Source organism: Peromyscus californicus, unplaced genomic scaffold (assembly GCF_007827085.1).
Source record: "Peromyscus californicus insignis strain IS unplaced genomic scaffold, ASM782708v3 Scaffold_6__1_contigs__length_162567912, whole genome shotgun sequence".
NCBI lineage: Eukaryota > Metazoa > Chordata > Mammalia > Rodentia > Cricetidae > Peromyscus > Peromyscus californicus.
The window spans coordinates 123,476,060-123,486,463 of record NW_026294584.1 but is presented as its reverse complement, the minus strand read 5'-3'; positions in this window follow the sequence as shown (position 1 = coordinate 123,486,463).

Here is a 10,404-nt window from a genome sequence, read left to right as displayed (position 1 = left end):
CCTCCTGCCTCTGCCTCCCACGTGTTGGGATTACAGGTGTACACCACCACATTGGCCTTAATGTGTTACTACGTAGCCATCCGTAACTGGCCTCAAACTCACACCCCTCCTACTTCAGCATCCTGAGTGCTGAATTTTTCTAAAATGAGGTAAATGTCTGCCATCAAACTCACCTCTTTGCACTGAAAATAGTTAAGTAGCTTTGTGTCAGGATTTAGGATTCTGCCTCACTCCCTTAAACAAGAGCCTCTAAGCCTCGAGATGCAACCATTAAAACCGTAACTAGAGAATGAACAGGTGCCTCGCATATGCAAGTCCTGAATTCGAATCCTAGCAAAGCAAAACCAGCAAACAGCAAATAATGAATGGCTGGGCGTGGCGGAAGACAGCTTTAAACCCAGAGCTTGGGAGGCAGAGACAGGCAAATCTCCATGCGTTTGAGGCCAGCCTTGTCTATATATGAGCTTCAGGCCAGCCAGGGATACATATTGAGATCTCGTCTCTAAAAAGCATAATAGTGCTTACAGTAAATGTACAGGTGATGAGTCACTGAAACCAGTCAGGACTGCTGGCACAAGTCTGTGGATTGACTTACTACCGAGTGCAGGCCTGGAAGAAAAGTTCAAGGCTGTCTAGACTATAGAACAAGGTCAAAGATAGTGTGGTCAACTTCTCAGTGAGAGGGCCAGGCAAATATCATGACAGCCTGCCCTAATAACTCAATTAAGAACAAAGACTTGGTCCATGCTTTTTGGAACCAAACAAGCAGTTTCTAAAGAAGAACCGCGAACAAAGGGCAATCAATCACTGGTGTCTCTGACACAGGGACAAGGGAGATAGGATGTAACAGGCCTGGGCCACTGAGCCAGCTCCCATAATCAACAGCGTAAGGTAATAACCAAATAAAGACAAAGTCTGGGACTTGTCCAAGCCTCCTCAAATATGGAAACTGTAGCCCTGACTAAACCCCAACTAACCCTAGCCAATTAGAAGTTACTAACATGATTGTCATTCGCATAAACCAATCATATAAGATGAGCTAACTTCTTTGGACACTCTCCTTAATTAGGCTTAAAAGGAGCCCGCACTTCCCCCTGGGAGGGGGAGCGGGTCTTAGCCATCTTGCCTTGTGGGATGACAGGCCCCAGCATGCTGGAAGCTTTCTCAAGATAAATGTTCTTGTTGATTGCATATGAGGATGGTGGTCTTTTGTGGAACTTCTCCAGGACTCTAACACTGTCTCAAAGAAAATTTTAAAAGGGCTGTGATGTAACTCAGTGGTAAAGCACTTGCCTAGCAGGTTCGAGGTTCAGCACCCAGTACTGTGTGGGTGAGAGGGGATGATGTTGGTGTTTGTTTTGAATTTAGTATGAGTATTTAATGCAACTGGACACTTGCACTGGACTCTCCCAGCTCTCCTATGAGTACCTGTAGCTAGAGTTTTTCTGCCTGGCCCACAGTCAGGGCAAATCTCTCTCACCCGCCAGTCCCAAGCCGCTCAAACCCGATCAAGTAAACACAGACACTTATATTGGTTACAAACTGTATGGCTGTGGCAGGCTTCTTGCTAACTGTTCTTACAGCTTAAATTAATCCATTTCTATTAATCTATACCTTGCCACGTGGCTTGTGGCTTACCGGTACTTTACATCTTCCTTGTCCTGATCGCGGCTGGCAGTGTCTCTCCTCCCAGCTTCCTGTTCTCTCCATTTTCCTCTCTGTTAGTCCCGCCTATACTTCCTGCCTGGCCACTGCCAATCAGTGATTTATTCATTGACCAATCAGCAACACATTTGACATACAGACCATCCCACAGCAGTACCTAATGCAACTGGAAACTTGCACTGGAACCTTCCGGCTCTCCTATAAGTACCTAATGCAACTGGACACTTGCACTGGAATCTTCCAGCTCTCCTATGAGTACCTAATGCAACTAGACACTTGCACTGGACTCTCCCAGCTCTCCTATGAGTACCTAATGCAACTGGAAACTTGCACTGGAACCTTCCGGCTCTCCTATAAGTACCTAATGCAACTGGACACTTGCACTGGAATCTTCCAGCTCTCCTATGAGTACCTAATGCAACTGGACACTTGCACTGGAATCATCCAGCTCTCCTATAAGTACCTAATGCAACTGGACACTTGCACTGGAATCTTCCAGCTCTCCTATAAGTACCTAATGCAACTGGACACTTGCACTGGAACCTCCCAGCTCTCCCAGGCGTTCTGCTTTGAGAGTCTGTCTGTTATAGTTTCAAAGAGAAAAGAAGACACAGACAGCTGGAAATGGATGTTTAAGGAAATTTCTCCAAGTCTCAGGAAAGGAACTAGAAAATACAAAATCATCACAATTCCAAGACTAAATCTGACAACAGGAAGCCAATGAAGCCTTTGTCTCATCCACTGATCCCTTGCCATCCAGAACTGTATCAGAGGTGAGCTCAGCACTCCCCATGTGCTAGGCAATGAGAAGATCCCCAGCAGTATTCATTACCAACCGGGAAGAATATGGACATACTAATTTTTGGTTCCAGCTTTCAGGTACTACTGCTTACCAAATCCATGGATTACATTTAGTTCCAAAGGCAAATATTACAAGTTGAAACCATTATTTTTTTTCTTTGTGCTACTGAGGATTCATCTTAGGCCTCCACATATGGCTAGGCAAGGGCTCTCCCACTTAGATACACTCCCAGTCTTCTTTTCACTTTTTATTTTAATTCTCTTTACTGTTCACTTATTGTAGTTGTGTGTACATAGGCATGGATGCCATAACTTTCAGGAGTCAGTTCTGTTCTTCCACCCTTGGGGGTTGGGATTGATCTCCGGTCATCAGGCTTGTTCATAGGAGCCTTTACCTGCTGAGCCTGCTCATGGAATGTGACCTTGAAATAATTCTGTAGTCCTTGAGGACCACGACCTTGTAATTCTACTGCTTCAGCCTCCTACATGGCTAGGATTACAGGTCTGCACTACCAGGCCTAGTCAAAACCAATCATTTTTAAGTTCTCACTGAGTTCCCCAGCATTGCCAGGGGCAGGAATTCCATGTAAAAAAATATATTTTATATCTTCTGCTAATTTCTTCTTGGCTATACTGAAACAACAAACTTAGTTTTTTTTTTTGAGGTTGTGATTTCATTCAACAAGCATTGATTGACCACCTACTACGTGCCAGAGACTATCCTAGGCATTTGGCATTTTTCAACTTCAAAATGGTCCAGGAAAACCTAGATGACTTGTTTTCAGCAACAAAACCACTTTTCTGTGGCATACTTAGTAATTTTTTAATGAAAGTAGTCATTCCTTGTGTCTTTAACTTGTATGAATTGCCTCATGATCACTGGGGTCTGTAACAGACTGATGGTTTATCCTCATAAACTAAATTAGAACTTGCTCATAGCCCTATATATCATGACTAGCAGGGAGTCTGGTATCTATCTTGAGGCTCTCTCTCTCTCTCTCTCTCTCTCTCTCTCTCTCTCTCTCTCTCTCTCTCTCTCTCTCTGCTAAGACGTGGCCTGAATCCTGATGGGAACATATGATCTAGGAAGGAGGTCCGTGAAAAGAAAGGCTCACAGTTTCCTGTTGTTTGTTTGTTTTTGCTCTTTACTCTTTTGGGGGCCCGCCACTCAGCTCCCAAATAAATCACACATGGAGGCTTATTCTTAATTATAAAGGACCAGCCTTAGCTTGGCTTGTTTCTTGACAGCTTTTCTTAACTTTAAATTATCCCATCTACCTTTGCTTCTGGGCCTTTCCCTTTTCTTACTTCTGTATATCTTACTTTGATTCTTCCCCCATGACTGGTTGGTGGCTGGCCCCTAGCATCCTCCTCTCCTTGTTCTCTTGCTCTCCTTTTCCTCCCAGATTTCTTTCTAACAAGTTTAAGGACATGCAGGTAAATCCAGAAGCTCCCAATAGCTGCATGAATGGGATAGGTAGCAGAAAGGATGGAGAGAGAAAAACAATATCCCTCTCAAGCAAGGAGGGGAAATATTCTCAAGAGGAAGCCAGGGTGGGCGTGGGAGGGTAGGAGGTGGGAGGTGAGGAATGGGAAATTAAAACTTCAGATATGGAAAAGGCTGTATGTGCTAAACAGGATAATCTCTGGAGGGTCAGAGAGCTGGGGCTCCCTGGCAGAGAATGTGAAGCAGGAAGCCTCGGGTTTGATCCTTTGCACTGCTGTTACAAGCAAGCCAAAAAACAGGCTTGATGACTGATCTTCACCAATCCAATTGGATTTGGAGACACAATGTGTCTCTGAGCATATCTTTGAGGGTGTTTCTCTTAGCTGAAGAAGAAGGCTTGCCTTGGCTGTATGGCACCATGCTGTGGGCAGAGGGCCAGGAATGAGAGAAAGGGTGAAAACAGAAGTCAGTGTTGTGCCCATTTAGCAAAACCCCCAGAGACTACCAAAGAGCCAGTTTCCGATGCAAGCACATAAGGGTCCTTTTACTGTCAGGTTTGAACCTGGGCCACCGCATGGCAGAGGAAGGGAAATGTGGCAGTGGCAGCGAGCCCATGGGTAGAGAGTTTTTATAGGAAAAAAATACAAACCAGAAATTACATGCTTTGGCATCTTGGGATTGGGTAGAAGGGATATGGGGCAAGGTGATTTTTTGAAACTATTGGTCTAGACTTTTGGTGTGAAACTACATTTGAAACTATTGGGTGGGACTTTTGGTGGGGAACCATAACTTGCTGAGCAGGATTATCTAGGCTGCTCAGCAGGATTATCTGGATATCTTCAAGGGCCATAAACTTCAGAATGTCTGCAGGAGCATACTGCCCTGTATCTGTTCAAGCTGTCATGGCACGTTCTTGAGGTCCTTACTAGAACTGAGTACAGCAGGTGGTCTAAGATGGTGGCCCTTACCTAAGATGGAGTCTGTAAAGTCAAGTCTAGGCCTTCATATTGCCCTTACAGTCGGCTGAAGGGCAGCTTTCCTCACTCTTCCTGTTTCCTGATCCACCAGGCCTGAGTAATCGACCACCAGTGCAGCTGCAAGCTACTCCCTTCCTGGAGCCTTCCCACCATGGCACACTGTTTCCTCAGTGTGAATCTGGCATAAGTCCTTCCCTCCTTAGATTTCTTCAGGTATTTGGTCATGTTATGCCCAGATTTTGGGGACCCCCAAAAGACCACCACAAAGACCAAATCCCATATGTAAAAGCAAAGAGCCTTTATTCAAACGCCAGCTTGGACTCAGTAGTGAAAGCAGAGAGCCCCAAGCCTTGGCAGAGTAAGGTTGTTATCATAGCAGACATTGGGGTGAGGGGATTTCTAGGGTTCAGGACCCTGATTGGCTGACATTTGTCTAGGGGTATCTTGGTAAAAGAGAAATAGGTGTGTGCTAGGCTCAGGGACATCTGGTGATCTTATCTAATCTTATCTAATGGTTAGAACATTTGGAATGTCAGGAACTTTCCCTTAGATGCTGGCCCTCCCTGGGTAGGGTCAGTTTATGGCTTTTCCTGGAGACCAGGTAGTACCTGTCAGTAAGCCTGTTATGGCAGCTGTGTGGTCAAGCTATTTTGGGTCCCCCACAATCACAGAAGTGAGAAGAGCACCTAATGAAGAGGCTGATGAGTGGAAATACACCATTGAGATCTGAGTACCTGAAGGCCACAATAAAAAGGAATGATTCTTCAAGAAAAAATACAGGGTCCGGAGATAAAGCTCAGAGTTAGTGGGCCTAGGAAGGGCTAGGACAGTGGTCGTCTACCTGAGCCTTCCAAAGAGTTGGGATGACAGGCCCATGTCACCAGGTTTGGCAGGACAACACTTTATTTATCTATTTATCTCTCTGTTCATTTATTTATTATTTTTGAGAGAAGATTTATTAAGGAAAAGTAAGAAAGAACATCCAAGAGTGGGAGAGCCTCCAAGGGAAGAATACTCAGAACATTTGTAAGGCAAATTAGACATGTTACTGTGTTCATAAATATTCTGATTTCATTGGAAAAGTAAGACGTAGGGCTGGAGAGATGGCCCATCAGTTAACAGTGCCTGCTGCTCTTCCAGAGGACCTGTGCTCGGTTCTCAGCACCCACACTGGGCAGTTCACTGCTTATAACTCCAGTTCCAGGAGATCTGACATCCTATCCTCCTCTGGCCTTCCCAGGCAACTACATACATGTGGCAGGCATTCACACATGTGCTCATGTGAACACACACACACACACACACACACACACACACACACACACACACACAAATTTTTTTTAAAGATCTGAAAAAAAACAGAAAAGATAAGACATGTCTAAACAAACTAGAGAGCCAGTATGGGTAAGGAGTTATTAGATTCAAAACGTGGTCCTCACTGAGCATTGTTCATACCTATAGTCTCAGCACTTAGGAGACAAAGGTAGGAGGATTAGGAGTTCAAAGCTAGTCTTGGCTACACTGTGATTTTGAGGCCAGCCTGGGCTCCATGAGACCTTCTCTTTAAAAAAAAATGCTAGGCATGGTAGTGTAGAGGGCCTCAAAATAGCTTGACCACACAGCAGCCATGACAGGTTTAGGGGCCTAGACGCAGCTTCTGTGACAGGCTTAGTAGCAGGCAACACCCGGATCCAGGAAAGGCCTTAAGCTGACCAGCCAGGGATGAGGAGGTGCCTAACATCCCAAACATCCCAACCATTAGATAAGGCGGCCAGATGTCCTTGAGTCTAACACACATCTGGTTTTGTTTTACTGATACACCTAGACAATTGTCAGCCAGTCAGGGTCCTGAACCCTGGAGATCCCCTCACCCCAACCTCTGCTATGATAAAAAAAAAAAAACAAAACAAAACCCTACCCTGCCTGGGCTCATGGCTCTCTGCTCTCACCACTGCATCAGACAGAGAGACCAAGCTCAGAGCTTGAAGAGAATAAAAGCTCTTGGCTTTTAGATGCTGGATTCAGTCTCCGTGGTGGTCTTTTGGGGGTCCTCATGATCTGGGCATAACAGTAGCAGCGTACATCTTTAATCCAAGCACTCTGAAAGTAGGAAGACACCTCTAAGTTCAAGGCCAACTTGGTCTGATAGTCACAGGGTTACACAGTCAGACAATGACTAAAACAGACAAAGAAAGGCGCGTGGGGGGACGGGAAGGGGGACCACGACCATGGACCACCAGCTCCTTCCTTGCTACCAGCTGCATGAGCATGAGCGTTCAGCACCTCCTTCACTGCTGTAAAGGTGAGTCACAGTACTCGCCTGACAGTGTAGTGGTGAGGATGAGACTCATGGCAAAGTATTCAGCCCATGGCTGGTACCAGCAGAATGGAGCAAGTTTCAGCTCGTAACTTACAGCCATTCCTAAAACCTCTGCTGCTGTGGTGAGCACAAACCCCTACAGTCCCAGAAGCCCTCAGGCCTCAGCTGAGCCAGTATCTTTCCCACTGCTTAATTTGCTATGCCATATACTTCCAGGGATTTTTTTAGGTATTTGGGGTTTAATCTCAGTCTTTTCCTTGCTTCCCAGATCAGTGGTTGCTATGCAGCACTAGGAAAATGGCAGGTCCTGCTGATATCCAGTGTGACCCAATGCCTTCCGTGGAATCTATCCTAAAAAGACCTCTGCAGCAGCACCCCTTCACACTGATGCTACCAGGAGAGATACCTCAGTCCCTCAGGATTCCGCTATTGGCTCTTTAAAAGATGAAGACCTGGCTTAGCATTTGGCCTAGTAAATGCTCTCATCATTTCCAACAGACAATATATATTTGTGATATTGGATATTGATTGTCAATTTGACAGGATCTCAAATTACCTAAAAGACAAGTTTTGGGGCATGCCTATGAGGGATTATCTAGAGTGGGTTAACTGAAGTAGGAAGACCTGCTCTAAGTGTTTGAACAATATTAGAGAGAGAGAGAGAGAGAGAGAGAGAGAGAGAGAGAGAGAGAGAGAGAGAGAGAAGGGGTGGGGGTGAAGGTGAAGCACTGTTCACCTGCCTCTGCCTCCTGACTGCAGATACAATGTCACCAACTTCCTCAAGCTCCTGTTGCCATGACCTCATCCATGATGGACTGTGCCCTGGAACTGTGAACCGAAGTAAACTATTCCTTCATTGAGTTTGTTGTTTGTTACTGATGCTTTTGTTGTTACTGTTAAGGCACTTTACCACACCAACCAGACAAGTAACTAATACAGCCAACACTGTAAAAACACTCTTAGACACACTGGTCCTACACAGTGCCTACGCAGTGCTCACTCGTGTAAAACACGCTTCAAACCCTGAGCCTCTGCCTCCAGTGTCTGCTCTCTCATCTGCCTTCCCTCACTAATTTGGTTGCCTACTAGCTAGATAACACTTCCCAACACTGGCGGGCAATAGACTTACAGATAAATTTTGTTTTGTTTTGTTTGAGACAGCAAGATGGCTCAGAAAGTAGAAGCACCTGCCACCCAGCATGAGTTCAGTTCTGGGACCTACATGGTAGAAAGAGAGAACCAACTTCCATAAGTTGTTATCTGCCCTCCACACATGTAGTATGGCATACACACACACACACACACACACACACACACACACACACACACACACACACACACACACAAATTAATGAATAATTTTTAAGTAAAAAAGCCATGTTAAGTGGGACTAGTTGAGAAGATGAAGGAGATTAGTTCGAGTGGGAGGGGCCAAAACAGGTAATCAGAGTTGTCTTAGGCTTTTTATTGCTGTGAGGAGACACCATGACCATGGCAACTCTTATAAAGGAAAACGTTTAATTGGAATGACTTGCTTACAGTTTCAGAGGTTCAATCCATTATCATCATGGCAGAAAGCATGTAGGCAGATGTGGTGCTGGCTACATCTTGGCTTTTGGGCAACAGGAAGTCGACTGACTCAGTGGTATCCTGAGCATAGGAAGCCTCAAAGCCTACCCCCATAGTGACACACTTCCTCCGATAAGGCCATGCCCACTTCAGCAAAGCCCCACCTCCTAATAGTGCCACTCCCTATGAAATTATGGGATCAATTACATTCAAAATACCACATTCCACTCCCTGGCCCCCATAAGCTTGTAACAATATCATAATGCAAAATGCATTTAGTCCAACTTCAAAAGTCCCCATAGGCTATTACAGTTTCAACAACGTTTTAAAGTTCTAAGTCTCTTCTGAGATTCATGCAATCTCTTAACTGTAATCACCTGTAAAAATGAAAATCGAAAAGCAGATCACATACTTCCAACATATAATGGCACAGGATATACATTACCATTCCAAAACACAGGGACAGGAGCACAATAAGGAAATACTGGACCAAAGCAAGACCAAAAAACAGCTGGGCAAACTTCAAACTCTGCATCTCCATTTCTCATGTCAAAACACTCTCCATAGCTCTAACTCCATTCAGTTTTGCTGACTGAAACACATTTCTTTCTGTTCGACTGGTTCCACTCCCTGTTAGCAGCTCTCCTGGGCAGGTATTCCATGACTCTGGCATCTCTAACATCTTGGGTTCTCCAAGGCAATCCAGGCTTCAACTTCACATGATGGCCTCTTTACTAGGCCTCCATTCAAGGACACCCCGACACAAGCCTGGCCTCAGCAGCTTTATTCCATAACTCCTTTCTTCTCTCCTTAACTCTAGACCCAGAATCAGGTGGTGGAAGCTGCCAAGTTCTGCTGCTTGCTGGGGTTGGAACATAGTCCCCTCATTCAATTGCATCTTCACCAGCTTTCTGTGCTTCACTGCCTAAGCTTGGCTCTCCTGAAACTTGTTCTGTAGACAAAGCTGGCCTCAAACTCAGAGATCTGCCAGCCTCTGCCTTCCCTGGGGCTCTTTTTCTCCTCAAAATTTCCATTTTGTAATTTACCCTCCTCAGATCACTCCTTTTCATTATAAATCTTCATTAGAGTTATCACTAAAGACCACATGACAGAGTCTGTAAAAGGCTGTTCTGAGATTTCCTCTGCCAACTGGTGTGGAACAATCCTTCTGTACACTGTGAAGATGTGTTGCTCTCATTTTTAATAAAGCTGGTTGGCCAATGGCTAGGCAGGATTTGGGGGACAGAGAGAATGCTGGGGAAAAGAAGGGTGCAGTCAGAGGATATGCCATGAGACTCAGAGCAAGCAGGATGGGAAGTTTGTACATGAGGTAAATGAGCCTTGGGGCAGCACATAGATTAATAGAAATGAGTTGATTTAAGTTATAAGAGCTAGCTAAAAACAAGCCTAGCTATGGGCTGAGCATTTGTAATTAAGTCTCTGTGTGGTTATTTGGGAGCAGGCTAGCAGAACAAAAAGGTCCACCTACAGCCAACTACATTACTCCAGAACTCTTCACTTTAGCCTCAGGCAGACTCTTTGGACAAGGGCAAAAGGTAGTCACTTTCTTCACCAAAATATTACAAGACAAGTCTCTAGGTCACATACGAAAACTCTTCCCCTCT